The sequence below is a fragment of the Amblyomma maculatum genome, unplaced genomic scaffold (assembly GCF_055883805.1).
Source record: "Amblyomma maculatum isolate TAMU_Amacu unplaced genomic scaffold, ASM5588380v1 scaffold_15, whole genome shotgun sequence".
Taxonomy (NCBI): domain Eukaryota; kingdom Metazoa; phylum Arthropoda; class Arachnida; order Ixodida; family Ixodidae; genus Amblyomma; species Amblyomma maculatum.
Genome location: NW_028146740.1, coordinates 1,972,835 through 1,992,635, shown reverse-complemented (window position 1 = coordinate 1,992,635; position 19,801 = coordinate 1,972,835). Strand labels below are relative to the sequence as shown.

Below are 19,801 nucleotides of genomic sequence, written 5' to 3'. Positions count from 1 at the left end.
ACAGCATTGTTCCTGGTGGAAGCAAACCACTGCAGATGTTGCCCTCATTCCAATGCAGCTTCAGCCAGTGAAGTTTCATAATGCCCGTGTTGGACGAACAAGAGGCCTATGAACTTGAGCATTTCACTTAGTCATTCCTTCCAAACATCCATCAAAACAAGCAACCTGTTGGGTTTCCCCAAAATCCCTGTACAATCATATATTTATTTTTATTTTTACACATAGTTTGTATCATAAGCTGGAGAGCCTTCACTCAAGTATACACTAGGTTCCTATCTACGTGAAAACTACACGCTTGTGTGCCAGTATCAGCAGATCGTTCCTAACGATTGTGGACACCCTCCTAAACAGAGATAAAACTGAGAACATGCAGCGATCATGGGTACATACTCAAAAGCAAGTGGGTACGGAAACTGTGTGCACCTTTGGCCACTGTAATTGTAGTACCTGAATCGCTAAAAGCTGAAATCAGAGCTTCTTCTGACTCTTCTGGCTTCTTTGCTGCTAGTGCGATAAAAAAATTCTGTAGCTGAAGTTGCTGAATCTCACAATTTCAGTGTTTTTTTGTTGTGCGGCCTGACATGAACATTTCTCCATCTAAGCTGCCACCATTCTTCAGATAAAGATCGCTTCTGTGTCACTACTTGGTGCGATATATGTCAGGGATACACATAAGCTCTGCGTTTAAGCGTATGACTCAACATTGTTAACAGCTATAGTCGGCAGCTGCACTTGGGAGTCTTCTGCATATTGATTTTCAAGCTTACCTTTCTACTTTTCCTGTCTAGGTCATCATTATTTGCAGTTCATCCCAGAGTTGCTTAGCAAGGCAATGTCATCAGCAAATCGCAGATTACTGAGGTATTCTCCATCTACCCTTATCCATAACTGCTCCCATTCCAAGTCTGAATACTTCCTCTAAGCAAGCTGTGAATAGTACTGGGGAGATTGTGTCTCCTTGCCTAACACCTTTCTTTATCGGAATTTTGTTACTTTATGCAGAACTATGGTTGCTGTGCAGCCACTATATCTTCCAGCACTTTCACGTACGGCTCGTCTACCCCCCGATTTCTCAATGCCTGCATCACCGCCGAGGTTTCAACCGAGTCAAATGCTTTTTCGTAATCAAGGAATGCTATGTACAAGTGCTGGTTATATTCCGAGCATTTTTCTATCACCTGATTGATGGTATGGATATGATCGATAGTAGAGTACCGTTTCTGAAACCGCTTGATCCTTTGCTTGATTGCAGTCTAAGGTTGCCCTGATTCTATTGGCGATTACCTTAGTAAACACCTTATACGTAACAGACAGAAAGCTGATTGGTCTGTAATTTTTAAGGTCCTTCCCCTTTCTTATGAATGAGGATAATGTTTGCATTCTTCCATGGTTCCGGTACCGTCGATGACACCAGGCACTGCGTATACAGGGTGGCCAGTTTTTCTAGCACGATATCCCCCCCGTCTTTCAGCAAATCTGTAGTTATCTGATCCTCTCTAGCCGATTTCCCCCTTTTCATAGTTTTTAGTGCTTTCTTGACCTCGACCTTCGTCACTGATGGAACGTCCGACTGTTTTTCCCTACCGCCAATCTCATTACGGTCCTGACTACTTTGGCTACTGTAGAGATCTGTATAGAACTCCTCGGCTACTTTGAATATCTTGTCCATATTCGTGATGACGTTGCCCGCCTTGTCCCTTATCGCATACATTTGGTTTTTGCCTATGCCCAATTTCTTCTTTACCGCTTTAAGGCTTCCCCAGTTCTTTACAGCATGCTCAATTTTCTCCATGTTATACTTCCTTATATCGGCCACCTTGCGCTTATTGATTAGCTTTGATATCTCAGCCAATTCGATCTGGTCTGTTGGATTGGAAGCTTTCATACTCTGGCGTTTCTTAATCAAATCTTTCGTCTCCTTAGACAGCTTACCGGTATCCTCTCTTATCCTACCGCCTACTTCTAACGCGCACCCAGTAATGATATCTCTGAAATTATTGTTCCTTGCTTCTAGGGTAATGTCGCCATCCTCTGTTAGAGCTGAATACCCATTCTGTAACGAAATCCTGAACTCTTCTGCCCTCCCCCTCACCGCTAAATTCGTGGGATTAGGGGTGCACAAAACACAGGATGAACTATGGGGTGTGGGGGGAACTACCACCATTCCTGATCAGGGTTAGCTTTTTCTGCAGAAGACTTGTGGCTGCTGTGCGGTTTCCATATACTATTAACAGCGTTTCTACATATGCCTTTCCTATGAATGGTTATGTAATGCATGCATGATTGATGCATAGACTGAATCAAATGCTTGTAATATAAGCAGGTTGTATGTAGGGGTTGCTGACCGTATTTATACGATTATAGCACGAGTTACGTTTTTAGAAATTGCATCACTGAAACAGCACTTCATGCTATATTTAGAAGCAATATCTGAATTTAACACTTTTCTTTTTTTGCTGGTCATCAAGATAGCTTTACCACCAGGTAAGCCAGTTGCGAGGAGAAGGCAAATTTCTGGCAACTTCGAGGCTGTAAAATGAGGCAAGGTTAAAAAAAAGGTAACCATGGAGAAAGACCAGAAGGTGGAAGTGAAAAAGAAAATAATAAAAAGGTGTAGTTATTGAGGGTTCGAATTCTCCTGTTTAATATCATTAGATCATGGCCAATGGGCAAAACATGCAGGGAGCGATGCTGGATTCTAAGCAAGAGAAGAAAGCATGTAGTGCTTGGCAAATCGTGTCTAACCAAGAAGGGGGAAACGAGTGGGGGCATGTTCATGAACAGCGATAAGTAACTGAGTAGTGACAGTGAATAAACCACTCGGATACTTTTGGATTTTTAAATGCAGTCTCCTTTATTGTCACATCCCCAGCTATGGTTGCCTTTAATGTTACGATTTCATGTTATAATCGTGAGCTTGTGTTGGAATCGTGACAGAATTTTTTTCTTTTTATTCTCAACACAAACTCTTCCCTCGCATCATATATTCATTACGGAATTGTTTACCTGTAAATACGGTATATTCTGTGGTTCCTCTTTCATCTGATTGATGCCGTGAACATCGGCTGTGGTCAAGTGGTGTGCCTGAAATCCAGCCTGGCCTTTTTGTTCACTAAAGTCTAGGTTTCCTCTTAATCTAGCGGTGATTACCTCATTGAATACATTTAAACCCAGTTATAACCTAACTAAGACAGGTCTGCAGTTTTATTTCTTGGTTCTGTGAAATTTTTGCGTGAAGAAGAGTGGAAACCAAAATAAGGAGTACATATAAGTGAAATCACCGTGGGAATGTTTACAGCAAACCCCTATTTCTCGTAGTCATAATTCCTGTGCATTGTTGCGCTTACGTAGGAACTGGGACACAATCGGAGACGACACAGAACAGATGTGCGCAAACTATCAACTGCAGGTTTATTTCTGAGTGCATGTATGTATAGGCATTATCAACTGATTTCTTATAGGCATTATCAACATGGCCATGTCATGTTTAGAGCAGGCCATAAAGAAATCATGTAGCCACAAGATGCAAGAAAGCTTCCATTTGCAGGCAACACGGCTGAGAAAAGCAGGCTATCCGACACCAATGCTCGTTTCAGTGGCGGAAAAAATAATGAGAAGGCCAGTACGAATAAGGGACCAAGACAATGTCAAAGAAAAGAAGAGGCCAGTGGTTATCCCATACGTCCATGCACTTTCCCACAACCTGAAAAAGGTTGCACAAAGACACGACGTAAAAGTCGTTTTTTCCGCACCCAAAAAATTGAAAGCTATGTGCGCGAAAGTAAATGAAGAATACAGTGCAGAGAAAGAGGAGTCATGTGGCGTCAAACACGAGACAAAGTTCGTGGAATGCCGCGAAGGTGTAGTATATAAGATACCGCTATCATGCGGGCGGACGTATGTTGGCCAGAACGGTAGGCGCGTCAATGAGAGGCTCAGAGAACATAGGCGCAACTGCGGTCTTGTCAACTCACCGGGAAATCTGGCAGATCATTGCGCCAGATGCCAAAAAGAATGCACACCTAACTTTCGGCAGACAGCAATACTGCTCAGTTCAAGGGAGAAGCTAATCAGAAAACTGTGGGAAGCATACTGCATACAATCAGGAAAAGAAGGGCCATGTGTAAGCGTACCTTCTATCGAGCTTTCTAATCAAGAAAAAGAATTTTTGGAAATATAATAACAAGCAGCCAAGTCAGAAGGATAAGGCATGTTCTTTAATGCTGGACAGAACGTTAAAAGATATGTTGCCTTGACGATGTGATCGCGGAATTTTTGTTTTTTGTTTTAATTTTGTTTTTTGTTTTGATAATGCCTATACATACATGCACTCAGAAATAAACCTGCAGTTGATAGTTTGCGCACATCTGTTCTGTGTCGTCTCCGATTGTGTCCCAGTTCCTACGTAAGCGCAACAATGCACAGGAATAACAACCACCAACTAGCCCAATTTGAAACTCTCGTAGTCATAAACTTGGGAAAAAACATTTTGCAATTGCACTGATAGGGCAAATGTGGCAGCAGCCTCCACCATCTCCGCTGCAGTTCGCGCAACATGGTTATGAGAGGTGTGAGGAGGGTGGCCAGAGACACCTTGCCTGGGAAATTGTGCAGTCATGCCATCACTGCTTGAGCTTGACTGGCCGTGAAGGCACCTGTGTCTTCACGTATGTTCCCGCTCTGTCTGTCCAGCACAGCCGCCCCAGGAAATACATACTTGCCACTCACATTGCCACTGCTTTCCTCCGTCCCCATTCGAACATGCGAAAGCTGTCATTGGAATCTTGCGAGCAGTTGCATGGTTGTGCTGTTTACCTTTAAATCTGTCCGTGAAGAACTTAGTGATAGATACTGATTGATAATGATAGTTAGTGACAGTGATGATAATGAGAGATTACTATGATGTCATGGCCGAAACTTACACCATGATGACATCACATTCAGTCGTGACGTTACCAGGCGACTCGAGCACATGTGAAGGTTAACCCGATCTAGTCGTCAGTGCAGCGCCTTTCATTTGGCGTTTGCTCAAACGCCACATGACACGGCATACAAAAGCAGACGCAGTACAGCAAGCATCAGCAGCATTTCAAATTGGTTTACAGGAAAGAAAAGGCGTATCTCACACTTTTCCGCGAGCACCTGAATCGAGCCATAAGGAAAACGAGGAAGGAGGTGCCATAGTGGAGGGCATCAGACCACCGTGCAATAAAGGCTTTCACCTCATTGCTCTTTAGTGGTCCAAAGTGCCCCTAGAGTTTTTACTTTCTGCTCGTATGAGCATTCAGTTCAGTGATGCATATGTGTAATGTTAAAAAAGCACGAGTACCAGGGACCGATGCATTTGTCACCTGCAGTCGCTCATTACGACCTTGGCTGTTCCTTTTATGTTATTTTGTGTTCGTCATGACACATTAATGTGTTACCCCGCCGGGGTGGCGCAGTGGTTAGGGCGCTTCCTAAGGATGCGGGATCGAATCCTGGCCTCGGCGACCGCTTTTCGATGGAGGCGAAAAGCAAGGCGACCGTGTGCTGTGGAATGTCGGTGGAATGTCGATGGTCTAAATTTCCGGAGTCCTCCACTACAGCGTCTCTCATAGCCTGAGTCGCTTTGGGACGTTAAACCCCACAAACCATTCATGTGGTTCTGCCAGATATACAGTAACTTGGCACTAGCTAACAGAAAGTCACTGTAGAGAGTAGTGATGTGGTACTAGCTGGTATATGGTAAATGGTATTATATTGCGCAGGGCCACTGTAGCATTTTTTTTTTTTTTCCCCGGAAGCTTAAATGGAATTCTTTTTGACTCGGGCAGAAAAGTTTTGCAATTTGAACGCCTATGCTCTTTAGCGTTGCTCTGTGCCTGCACTTCACTGCAGTGCAGGCTTGAGCCAGCGGCAAACGTATACATAACCAGCGCTGCCAGCTTTGGCGAATTAGTCTGCTCGAGGTTGTGGTTACAAAAAATAAAAATAAGCATCAAGATACCCCATGCTCACTTGAGATGCAGACTAAAGGTCGTTCCTGCAGGAAGCATAATCAAAATCAGATGTGGGTTTCAGTCTGAGCATAAGCAGAGTTTTCCACATTAACAGTGTTGAGCTGCCCTTCTGCCAGGAAGTGCTCTTTGCGAACTGATAAGTACAGTAGAACCCCATTATAGTAAAGTCACCGGGACCGGCTAAAATCTTACTATATCAGTTGTTAGTGATGACATGGTCCTGAAGATACTATCTTGTAATTAAAGTCTGCTTACTAAGCACATCTTGTTGCTTTATGAAAAGAACACTCTAAAATGCCTTGCATGTCTTTCTTATCGTCTCTGTGCCATTTCCTTTTTCATTTTTTTTTTTTTACCGCTTGTAGAAGTACCTGTTTAGCATGAATGCAACATGGATACGAATATAGCCGAGCTTGATTTCAGCTGAGAACCAAAGCATTGCGTGAGCGCGGCATCATCTTCCGCTGTTTCCATCTTTTAAGAGGCAATAGATGAAAAATGCGCGACAGTCCAGCACTGCAAAACCGCACAAGCCACGCCTCCAATTCTTGCCACTACTCCTTCGTGCTGAACAGTGTTGTGTGAATGTTCGGCCGTTTCTTCGCTTCCCTTTTACTCTATTTTTAAGTGACCGGCCGTCTTCTTTTTGTGTTTGTAGTCAGCTTTACATTTTTCCCCCTACGCGCTGCATGCTTTCCCTCACGGCTCAAAGGCCTTAAAGTTGGCTTCTTCTCAGTGCTGATGAGCCTAGCGGTAAAACCATAAAAAAAATGCACTACTTATTTTTTTTTAAGAAAAAAATTTCCTCGCGATTCTAAGTAATGCGTGTGCAGCAATGTCATTTCGTGGGAAGTCGACGCCACGGCCAGACGTTGTTTAGTATAACCTAGTTTTACCAAAAGCACCTTTACTATGATGGGACTTCAGTTTCACTTTACTATAGCAGGGTTCTACTGTACAATGATAACCGGTCATAGAGACTCCTCCATATTTCACGAGTGGAATGGAGTCCAGTTTTGTGCCCATTGCAGAAACAAGCTGAACAAGCTGGTCATTCTATGTTTCCGTTTTCTGGACAAGGTGCTTTGCAGCAATACCTAGCCTTCAGGGGCCGTGCAAAAATCTTAGCAGTGACATCCTACGAGATATTCAGAAGAACTTGTCCAAGAAAAAGTATAGACAATCAATACGATCTGTGCAGGGGAGTATGTGCTAGGAGTTCGCATTGCTGTTCTCAATACCACTGATGGGTTGCGACCATGCAAGCAGGTTGTGCCACCTAATCTACAATCACAGTGCGACACATTGTACCCGTTCTCCACCCTCTGCCTCCTACCTTCTCTTCATCATCCCTCTTGTCTCTACTTTGCCACCTGCCAATCAAGGTCTCAAAGGGACGAACAACACAAGCTGTCTAAAGCCACCACTTGAAGGACACCAAATTTTGGTTACATGTTAATATGACAGCGTTAAAGGCTGCCATTCACCAGAAAATTTGGTATCAGGGTTGTGAATGAAAAATTGTGGGTGATAGCCGGCAGGTGATAGCCGGGAATTGATTGGTGGCAGGGTTGTGCAAAGTCACTTGATCATATGATATGGCAGATTTGGCAGAAGCTGCCAACTCAAGCTTCTCGAATCAGATGGGTAGGTGAAAGGAATCGAACCCTCCAGGACTCTTGCATTTCAAGTCAGACATGCTACCCGTAGGCCACAAAGGCACTTCATACGGCTAGGTTAAGGGAGGCTTTATATTTGTGTCAGGCAGTCTTTCACATAATGTGGTAGTTCATGACTATATGCTAAAGAGTATGTATAAGATAATGGAGGTACTACCTTTGCCGAAAATAACCAGGCTGCATGCTCCAATTTTCAGTCAAGTAGCAGATAATTCGTACCACTTCTGAAACTGTAAATCTGTGCAAAGTAGTAAAGGCAAGCTGCAGTCCTCACTTCTCAAGTTGTGATCCTTTAGGAATTCATGTTGACCTTAGGATACAAGCTAAAAGCTAAACATACAGCCTGGTTACTTTTGGCAAAGATTGTACAAAGTAAGGGATTAGTGATCAGGAGAGTGAATGTGCAGCTGCCGAACTCTTTACTAATGTGCACGATGGCCGCCTTTTCTCTTCTGCACATTGAAAAAGAGCTAACTTGCGAAAAGAATAAGTCTAACCAGAGGCTCACCGAGGCCTTGCCTTATTTTTACCTCTCTGCAAGTTCGATCCCTGCCAAGGCACAGTGGTACAGAAAAAAATTAAGGCAGATTGCAGTCGTGTATAAGACTGATGACACAATGATGCTGTTTCTGTTTGCCTCAAGTTATCCGTGATTATACTTTGAGACTCATCGTGGCTATCTGTTGTCGGCGGACAAGTGTGACAGATATTATGCCTTTTCTTTCCTGTAAACCAATTTAAAACGCTGCTGATTCCTGTGTGGTACGGCGTTTGAGGAAGCGACAAATGAAAGGCGCAGCACGGATGCCTGGATTGGATGCCTGGCAAGGTTAGCTTCATATATGCGTGAATCGCACGGTGAAGTCATCGGTCATGACTGGACATGATGTCATGTGGTGACCTCAGTTCTGGTTATTAGACATGACTGGATGTGACGTCATGATGTCACATCCGGTAATGGTGACATTACTGCGAACACATTAAGCTGCGCACAATAGATGAAACAACCTCCAGCTTAAACAGCATCACTGTTGAAAGTGGGCGTTGTGCAGTCTAGTTGAAGATTTGGGCGGTTGTACACGAGCAAGGAACTGAGTGCTGTGATTTAATTTCCCAAAATAAATGCCACCGAGTGGTACTTTTTTCTTAATACAGGTCATACATTTACTAGAACAACCTTACTCTGTATTTGACAGCTGTAAATGCTGCAAAAAGCAAATTTTCTAAACTTGAGAATTTTATTCTGGCATGGCTTATATCCTCTAATCTCCAAAACAATTTTCTTGGGTTCCTTTACTTCTAGAAAACTTGGGATATTATTGGAACAACTACGATGAGAACAGCAAATTTTACAAATTTGAAATTAAAGTGTATGAGAACATGCAAGATGGCGACCATGGCACAAACTTTTTTTTTTCTGCCTAAAACAAGCTGGGGTAATGTTTGTCGTAGTAACCCAATACAGTCCTTTTCTGAACTGAAGGCGGCCGAACGTAAAGTTCGCGTCAAATGGCATGATATGGGTCTGTGTGCAGGCTTCACACAACTCGTACCCTCAGGCAAGTCCAGTAAAAGAATCTGACTGCTGAGCTGCTACCCGGCACAACAGAACCCAGAATGCAACCTAATCCTACGTTAGCCTGCATACTTAATATTTTTGAGACAAAGCATTCATAGAAGGTTGAAAAAACTTGTACATGCAGAATGCGATAAAAAAATCTGGAACAAGTTTTATGACACGCATGCCATTTTTCACAGCATATCACACAACTTGGAAGAAAGTCGACAACTGCACTTTGAAAGCAAATTTTTGTGAAAATGTACAACACCACTGGGAAGGAAAACAATTGAAGCAGTTGAAACAAAAAAAATTTGGTAGCGTATGTATCAGTGAACCCTCGGTGTCTATTAAAGAAAGTGAAATCAATGATCTTCGACACTAGTAGAACCTGAATAGCGCTGTGTGATAAGGCTGTCCACAAGTGGCAATAAACAAAGTTGTTAAAATCAAAACAAAACCAAACTTGACAGAACTTGCACCAATATCACGGCTATGCTAAAATAAAATACACAGACACCATATAACCACTGTTCACAATAAAAGTTCTACAAACCTGATGCGAATTTTTATATCATAGCTGTAAGGATACTAGCACAGCCTGATAATTACAGTACACCTAAACAATCACTCTACCTGCCTCTATGCATATATTGTACGCATATAGGCACTATGCAAATATTTTACTTGACTACAAAGTTCAGCATGGTAGTTAACCATGCACATGAAACAGCTCAGGTATTGAAAAGCCTTTTCCAGTCATGTTCAAAACCAATATATTCTGATCAAATCAACATGCAAAATGTAAATCTTTTGTAAAAATTTTCATTTTGCACACAAAGACAAAGGTAGCTTTACTGCACATACTGTAGCACGAGTTGAATGCTCCGGGTAAATTTTCATAGTGCTGCAGGGTTTTTATGTGTTTATTATATGAACAATGCAAAAAAAAAAAAATCGGTGAACTCCATAAAAGGTGCCACATTAGAACAAAAATTAGCAGTGCTATGCCTAGATCATTCCACTGCAAGAATGCATATGTGCTGACTCATGTTCTGTTGTCATAAACAAAGTACAGTATGTGAGGAATACAAGGGATGGAGGTTTGATTCTCAGAGGAGACAGGATTTATTTATTTTATTTACCCCATTAATCACACATGTGCTCTGTGCTGTCGTACAGCACAGCAAGTAACTGCATATGGTACCTGTAATAAGACATAGTTCATGCTGGTTACATCGGCTGTCATGCAAAGATGTAATCAATGCAATTCACACTTTTTGTAGTGGCTTGAAATTGTTGACGACTGCGACCCCGAGCAGTTCGCACGTGAACACTGGCAACCACTGTGATTTCGTAGTATCGATGACAGTCGCCGCAGATGATGAGGGGAATGTCTGGTGCCCTCACAATGCATCAGCCATCTCGCAGATAAGTGCTGCCATTCAGCGCCACCATTGCAATTCTTGTTTAAATGGCTATGGGTTGTACAAACTGGAAACTCTAGCAGACTAACAATCTTGTGCATTCGCAATGCCATAATAGCATTGCGTGGATAGTAATTTAGAAAAAAATAAATACATTCACAGTTATAACTGGTTCACTGGACAATATTTTGTAAGTAATAATTCAACAATACTGCACAAGAATTTTCAAAACTCCTCTAAGCCTCACTAGGGCACCTATGAATGTCGTGCAGCCTTGGTGGATGGAACCGTGACAGATTACTGTAGATGAAAATGTAGCCATTAAATACTGTCCTTTTAAAATGCGTGATAGAGCGTTACACTGCAGTGCACAGGTGTAGAACATAAAAACAACATGGCTGCAGCTGCGAGCTATCAGGTGGCTGTTGCACATACTCCATGATAGTAAATCAGGTATAGGTATCTTCCATGGGGCAGGTAGCTAGTAGCAGGCTAGGCAGGCAAACAGGGTTCGTTCATGGCTCTGGTCCACCAACAATGTGACAGTGCTGCAAGTCATCTATACTTGGGCAGATTACCTACCATGCAGACAACTACTGTAAAGTCAAACACTGAACTTACAAAAAAAATTAAGTTGATAAATGAAATTTACTGCCTTTGGATCTGAGCAAGAATGAGAACAGAGGCAAGCCATTTGGCAAGCCTGTTTCGATGCATTCCCTAAAGCCACATCTCTATGCTGTTCTGACCAGTTTATTTGTTTTACAAGAATACACTAGGAAAGAACCAAGCGATCCCACATTACATCTACGTTGTGCACTACAGTTATAAAAATAAAAATCATAGCTAACGAGTACGTGACCCCGTTCGGTAATGAAGTACATTTACTTTGCTGCACAGCGTACCACTCGTCTCGGGACTGACGGGCAGCGTGTCAGGCGTAACATTTGCAAAAAAAAAAAAAAAAAAAAATGCGAAGCTAGTAAATCAACATTACACACTATTAAGAAGCGGTCAACACACTTGAAACACAGCTAGTCTGCAAACTATTACCACAGTCATCATACATAAAAGCAACAACAGGCGCATACATGCAGCATGTGCTGAAAAGGCGCGTCCGATGCAAGTGCAAAACTGACGTTGGCCTCGGTGATCTTACGACTGCTAGGGGAAAGCTACATGCCTCACATTCACACTAAAAATTAATTCAAAGCACTTCTGACACAAACGTAAGCCTTCGATGTCTCTGTAGTCATTATGCCTGAACACTTTCAACGGAGCGCTTTATTTAGTTCTGCGCAGGCAAGCAGAACTTCTCTCAGACAACCTCAAGTGCAGCAAGAAAGTAACCTTGCTGCAATGTTCACAGTTAAACGTCCCGAAACAAATCGTTCCCAGCTAATTTCACACAGCGATTCGCGGAAGAATCGCGGTTCTAGCGCAGGCACCATGCTTACCAACATGGCACTCGAGTACGTTAATGTTCCACAAATCAATATATTAACTCATTTCCTTCCAAAGAGCAATCAGCTGGCTTTCTATTCGACTTACCAAAGTGATGCTCACCGTGCGAAGTGCGTCGCCTGTGCTGTATAAACACAGAACACAGCCCTTTTATGGTTCGTTAGCATTAGCAACAAATAGATAAAGCGCAACACAGGCTCCGTAAAGCACTGGAAGGAGAATAACCAGAGTCAATAACGCGTCAGACATTTTTTTAAAGGCTGTGGCTAAAGGTACGTCGGACGGACCCGATCAATGGTCTTAAAGGTACGTCCGACGGACCCGGTGCGTTTTTCTTCGGGATCCGTCCGACGGATCCGGGAAATATTTTTCAGAGGTACGGCGGACGGACCCGATCGGTAGGGTTCTTCCGACGGACCCAACGCATTTTTCTCCGATATGGGCCTTGGGATCCGTCGGGAAAGCCGGACTCAGATGTGGTTGTAGCAACAACATGGTAGCCATATGTAGCCAAATCGAAGTTGTTTGTTTGTTTGTTTGTTTATGGGGTTTAACGTCCCAAAGCGACTCAGGCTATGAGAGACGCCGTAGTGGAGGCCTCCGGAAATTTCGACCACCTGGGGTTCTTTAACGTGCACTGACATCGTACAGCACACGGACGCCACTCCGCTTCGCCTCCAACGAAACGCAGCCGCCGAGGCCGGGATTCGATCCCGCTTCCTTGGGCACAGTAGTCGAGCGCCGTAACCACTGCGCCACCCCGGCGGGGCAAATCGAAGTTGGTACGTGCGAGGTGTAAGAAGTATGTACTATATACTGCATGCGTGAAATGTGAAATTACAAAGAATAGTACAGTGGCAAGAATAGTGCCTAGAATGGGTGATATACTACGTGATGGCATGATGATAGGTTTACGTGAGTTGGACCGCGGCAGGGTGGCAAGCACGACCAGAGCGCAAGCGCATGTAATCGCGGTGTTGACGGCCAGCCCGCGGCCCGCACGCCCGCTCATTTGGTCCTCGTTATTGTGTGGATTAACGTCTACGACGGTCGTTATGTAATTATGTAGTTTTGATTCTTCAAAGTTTCCTCACTTCCATCTGTGATGAGATGCGTCACGTAACGCATCGCTTTCTGCTCGCATTGAGGTTTGGTGCTGCAAGTTCTACGTAGTACAAGCGGCGCTGAAAAAGCTGGGCACCGCCGGCGTGTCTCTAGCCCAAGCATCGCGTCATTCGTGTTTGTTGTACAACTGGAGGTGTGGTTTGTGCTTACCGTGAGATGCTGTGATTACGGATTACGTCCTACTAGAGTGCTGTGTGAGACTACGAAGAGTGCTGTGATGAGTGCGCCGATGTCCGGACGGACATCAGTGTGTCCGTTTATGATCGGCGATGTTGCACGTGCATGTCAGTGTTTATTAGGTGCAGTGGTAATTTATTTACACGCGCTGTGCAACAATCAGACGAAAATAAGTCATCGACAATTTGTTAGCCTGTACTACAGAGCTCAAAACTCGGAAAATGGGAATGCACGATGCAGTTTTCGCATGTTGGAGTGGACCGTAAAATAAGTGCCCAGCCCACACCGCGGGATGCGTATTACTACAGGTGAAATGGTTCAGGTTTCTGTAAAATAGCTGCCTGGCACAGCACCTTTCTAAATGTTCAGGCTTTGTACTATTGTTGAAGGCCACTTTATCATTAATAAAGGAACGAATATGCTTTATGTGTTGATGACTAATGCTTTTTTAACATATCATGTTCATTTTTTTTTTCGTTTTTCCTTAGTTTCCTTTGTTTTTCATGCTAGACAAACACAAATAGTACACTTTTAAACTTGTCAGTCCAAAGCTGAACATGAATATCTGCCATGCATGTGACAGCTTTAATGCTAGAAAGGTTGAAATGTATAGCATGTACGTACACGCTGCGACATCTTAGTGGCACATTAGGCTACTTGCCCCAAGGTCGTGATGTTTAATACCAGTGATGGCAGTCGCACTTTGGTGCAGGTGAAATGCAAATGCTTCTGTTTTCTGCAAGATGTCAATTCAAAGTACAAAGCCCAGGCAGTCAAATTAGTCTGGAGATCTCCACTACGGTATTCTTCATAGCTACATATGTCACTTTAGGATGTGAAACCCTACATGCCACAGGTAGGCTGCATTGTTTTTTAGATTTTGTAACCTCTCATCTATGTTTTGCAACATTTGGCTAATTTTAGTTCCCAAACAGTTGCTAAAGATGAAACCAAAGCAGTTCTTGGCATGGTTTGCTGCTTAGATTAATTTGCTAATTGCAGTTCTTTGAAACTTGCATCAATGCTGGACAGTTCAAATAGCAAGCAGTTGAATTACAGAAATGATGTGGATCATGCATTTCAGTTCTGACAAGTGGAAAGTAACGGTCCCCTCCTTGCATGCATAGGTGCCTTTAGACAAATACATACTCGGGTGTGTGATTGTGACGCATATCAAGGATCAACAGAAGGCCATGTGGAGCCAGTGTGATATTCTTCATGAAGGCTAAAGTAAAATTGTACAACAGCTGCTGTACCATGCAGAAAAAAAATTGATCATTTAGTGTATGATTAACTGACCATGAATAGCATCTTACTCAGAGTATGATGTGATATATATCTGGTTTAGCATCCCAAAATAACTACGGCTATGAGGAACACAATAGTTGAGGGCTCCGGTATAATTTCGACCATCTGGGGTTCTTTTACATGCACTGACACCGCACGGTGCATGACGGCCTATTGTTTCGCCTCTATTGAAATGTCCCTGCTGTGGCTGGAACCAAATCTGCATCTTTGGGTTCAGCAGCCAAGCACTCTAACTACTGAGCCAGCACAACGGGGCCAAGTATCAAAATGCATGCCATTACATTTCTTTCTAGCCTGTGGTTTTCTTCACAGAACTAATGTATACAAGGAAAAGTAAACAGCAAGAAAACACTAGTTTTATTGCACATTATATTCACATTTCAGCAAACATTCTCTAGGAAAAAATTTCTCATAATGTTTTCATGGAAACCATGAACAAAACAAAACAATGCACTTACTCCACTCGAATTATTAATGGGCAAGGTTGCATCTATGCTACTACACTGCACTTATCACAAAACCACAAGCCCCATCTGCTTTGGCCAATCACTTGATGGAACTAACGGAGACAGATGTCGCACACCACAGACTGGTCGTCTCGCAACAAATCTCTGCATATGTTACATTTCAATTTCATGCCTTTCCACTTAGTTTCAACTGTTGCCAGCATTACTAGTCACCCATCTTTTCTGAAATTCCTTTTTACGCTGTTGGGATCAGCATCCTTGTTAACGATGGTCTCTGGCATTTTAGATGCTATCATTTTCACATCTTCCTCATCTGGAAGAACGAAGGAAATGACAAGCTTTGAGCAGACAAAAAATTAGGGAGACTCCTAATCTCCACCTGTAAGGGTATGGTGTGCCAGCGTTAATGGTTCTTGTCTGCAGATCCCACTGTGGATTCTCGTTAATTTACATGCCCTTTGCTACAAACATTACTACTAATTCCTTAATTCATGTCTCTGTTATCTCAGATATACTCATTAGCATACGGTCGTAGGCTGCCCTGTTAGGTGATAGACAACCTGGCATAGACCTCTGTAAGCCTCAACCTTTCTTAATTGGAGCTGAAACGTTGAAGCTGAAATATTTCAAATATAACTTTGTAAGCTTGGCTTAACAGCTCCTGCCATGTCGTGTGGCCTCGTGACATTTGGCTCGTGGCACTTTTGGCTTGTGCACAGGGGTCGTCTGTTAAACACTGGTTAACATGCATGAAAAATACATTTTCACACAAACTGGTGGCAAATGGTCAAGTGGTGCACTGCAGATTCTGAAATGTATACCTATATTCATGCAAGGATCGCATCATCACATAACATGATCAAGAGTTCTATCAGTACCTGTAGTTACATAGCATTTCAATGCCCATTAAAGGACCACCTCAGACAATGGTTGTTATCTCAAGACCTGTTCTAACAGCGTACTGACGCCATTCCACTGAGCGATGGACATGTATATGCATACCCTAGATAGCTCATGATTGTGGATCTCGTTTATTTCTATGACTTCCAAGGAGTTCCTGTCGTCAGAAACTTTATGAAATCGGGACAGTAGTCTTGAAAGGTGATGAAAAGAAATAACCAGGTTACCTTGGCGCAATGCTAAATTACAGAGGGTGAATATGCTGCATGAAGATACCAAGAAGCTTGTACAAAGAAAAGTGAGAGTGAAATGGCAGGATTTTTGAAACATTGAAATAAACTACAAACTATACTTGTCAAACCTGTCATTAAGGAATGGAAATCATGCAGTAATCAAAAACACAACGTGGAGGACATTTTAGGTCATCTTCACAAAACACATACCCAAACCTCACACACAGCTTCATACTTATGAAAGAGGACAAACCAATATGCAAGGAGTGTGGAGATGAACTAACAATAAACCATATCTTACACGTGCGCCAGAGTCGAGAAAAGAGGAAACATTTTGTACAATATGCAACAGATCCCTTTCCATCCCAGCATGATCCTAGGAGAGACGTGCAAATTTCCTGCATTTTTGGTTTCCTAAAATCTTCCTAAACAAGCTACATCCTAAAGAACATTTTAGTCATTACACACAAAATAAATACATTAAACCTTGTTCTTGGTGCATGGCAGCATTAGTCGCTTAGGCACCATAAAAATCAACACAATGCTGTAAGGTATACCTTGGTTAGCTATGTTATATGAGACAAGCTTTCGGCCTGGTGTGGTCCTTATTCACGTGACAGCGCTGTCATGAGGGTCTATGTCCCAGCGATCGGAAAGCGACCTATTCCAATAATTTTACAAACTGAAGGTGATTGAACAGATTTCTAAAGACTGGAGTGCTCAACTGTTTTATCAACGTCCGCCTGCTTTGACAGCCTGGAGTGAAACTGTTGAAGAGAATACATTTTTGAACATTTAACGCGTTTCTGAAGGCGTTGCTTTCAATTACGGGGCCAACAAAAAGCAGCTGAATGTCAAACGCCGCCTAGATAGGCTTTCTAGCAAGACAGCGGTGTAGCGTGGAAAATCGCTCCGCCGATCCATCGCTGGCGCCGCTGACTTGAAAGGCGAACTGTTCAAACTTATATAGCTGCTGACCACACCTGAAACACTGAATTGCTCATGATCAAGGCAGAATTTCTCTAACACTGAGCACTGGTAGCTATCGATTTCGCGCCCAATATTGTGAAAATCTGTCCTCTCTTCGATCATTGATACGTCCACGGTTGAACATTTATGCGCCTCGGGGTAGGCCAGCCGTGGGAACATGGATGCGTGGTTGTAGCAACGATCGCTTGCATGGCACACTCTGCAAAATTCCAAGAGTCAGCTTCTTCAACGAAATGTGCAGCGCACATTTTCTACCGCGTACCTAAGCCCGGCGATGCATGCATATCGATCCCGATCGTTTCAAAGCTGCGCGGCCGTTCAGTCGGGTCACGCTAACCTCGAGCATGCGGGGGTTTAAACTACATGTACGCAGACTTCAACGACAAGAAAAAGATGCAGCCTAAGCACTTTAGTCTAGTAATCCCCTATATACCAAAGAACATTGCTGTTCACAGGGAATTCGGATCATTCACGCTTCCGGCTTTCCGGTTGTGCACTCTTGCGGTGCGGTGCAGTAGGTCTTCGCCTCGACGAGTCGATGTGCAGGCCTCTAGTAGATTCGGCATGTCTTCTGCCACGGCTCTGAGGTAGAATTTAAACGAAGAATTTAGCTAAAAACATCCTGTTTCCTCGGTCTGCATGTGAGGAACGAGCATAATGCCATTTCACATGCATACTTTGGACTGCCGAATGTTCAGCTGCACGACGAGGTGTGTGTGTGTTGTGCCGGCGCTAGATCTTCAGAGGTCGATGCAGGACCTAAGACAGCGTAAATGCTAGGAATAGCTCGCTCGCATTACGGGCAGATCGAGGTGATAGTTTAGTGCGAAGCGAAAGCTGCTCGTGAATGTGCGTATCTCGATGCCAGCTGGTGGAGCTGGTGCAGTACGTAGCATATCGCCTGCAGCTATGTGCTTGACAGCAATGTTTGCCGTGCACAACCCTAAGTGAAGACCGTGATCTATGTTAGAACGGATGCACTCTTCGTAGCACCTCATCGAGAGTCGCGGCTAGCTGATATCATAGAGGATGAGATCCATTCACGCGTAGCAAGCGGAATGGGGCCGCGTTCGACGTGCATATAGCCATGAGCCTGTATATCGACGTCCGCCGTATCTTTACGAGAATCGAATGGATCCGTCGGACGTACCTTTAGACACTTCGTTTTTTAAAACGTTTCATATAACGCGCCGCAACTCAAATAATTTAGCGGAGGGGGCGATGATGATGATAATGGCGCACGCACCATCGTATCTGAAATTGTTGCAAATGAAACTATACAGTTTCAGTTAAACAAAGGAGGTGGTGACCCATAAACTACAAGTGCGAATTTTAATTATCTAAAGGTTTCCTTTTACTGAATTAATTTTTGTTGGTATTGGACGTTTTCGCCACCTGCAGCGCTGTCACTCAACCGTTGCAACGGCGCGCCATTTGAACCGGCTGGTTGTACGGTGCTCGCACAAGTCTCTGCTGTTCTCTCGAGTTGTCTCTTCTCAGTTCAGCTCTCTCTGCAAGCCTCTCAGAGGCTGTATGACTCATTTATCTCGCCACAAGTAACTTTTAAACCACAGTTCAGCAATGCGACACTAGAGCCATTCAATGAAGGACTACACTTATTCCTAGTCTGGCATTTATTTCCTTTGCGCATTTTCACTCTGTCCATTCATAACAAAAAACTTGGAAGAAAAATCAAGTGGCTTCCCACAGTGCAGTTACATATCTATAGTTATTTCATAAATTGGCAACAGAGTTTTGATTCATCATCACTGCCTGCATTAGGTATGCTGAAGGGAATTAATGGTCTGCAATCATAGCTGCTTCATGCGTTAGCTGCAGCCGCCAACCTTGGGTCATTTGCCGACATTATCTCTTCATCCCAGTGTCTGGTATCCCTTGCTTGTTTCACTCCCTCGAAACCTAATCGATTAGCTGAAAAGCCCTATTTCCTGGATTACATGTCCCACTCTAATGCTTCTTTTCAGTTTTCTGCATCTTCATACTCAAAGATGTACACCATGTACACCAGTAGAGTACCACTGCAGGTACTCTACTGCAAGATGCCCAGCACTCTGTGTCATACGGTATGGTGTTGCGGCAGCATAGAAGTACCACCCACACAAACCATCAGATGAGGACCTGCTTATGCCCTCACCTTTTTGAACCAAGGACGCCACCTGCTCAGGGCAAATAGGGCCTGCTCATTTCAATAATAGCTGATTACCTTGAAACTGTACTTTAATCCACATCTGTGTTTGTGAAGGTTTTCCAATTTTACTTTCTATAACCTGCTGCACTGTCCTTTGCTTAGGTAATTTAAACTAATGCTTTAATATCCACTTTTCAGCCTTTCAAATGATCACATGATAGCAAGCTGCCTTTTATTACATTATATGTACAGCACCTTCCAAATTTACATTCACCTCTTTTTGCTCTTGGGGAAATGTTTCTCATGGTTCAGATTCAGAGGG

The 19,801-nt window shown here is 43.4% G+C and overlaps 1 long non-coding RNA gene across 1 annotated transcript; it reads right to left on the bottom strand.

Annotated features, from left to right (window-relative positions):
- Window positions 1-15,074: 15,074 nt before the first annotated feature.
- On the bottom strand, window positions 15,075-18,497 carry LOC146171933 (uncharacterized). The gene is made up of 2 exons (XR_014702638.1): window positions 18,008-18,497; window positions 15,075-17,912 (listed from the first exon to the last, which is right to left on the bottom strand). It is a non-coding gene; the product is annotated as an uncharacterized LOC146171933 (long non-coding RNA).
- Window positions 18,498-19,801: the final 1,304 nt, after the last annotated feature.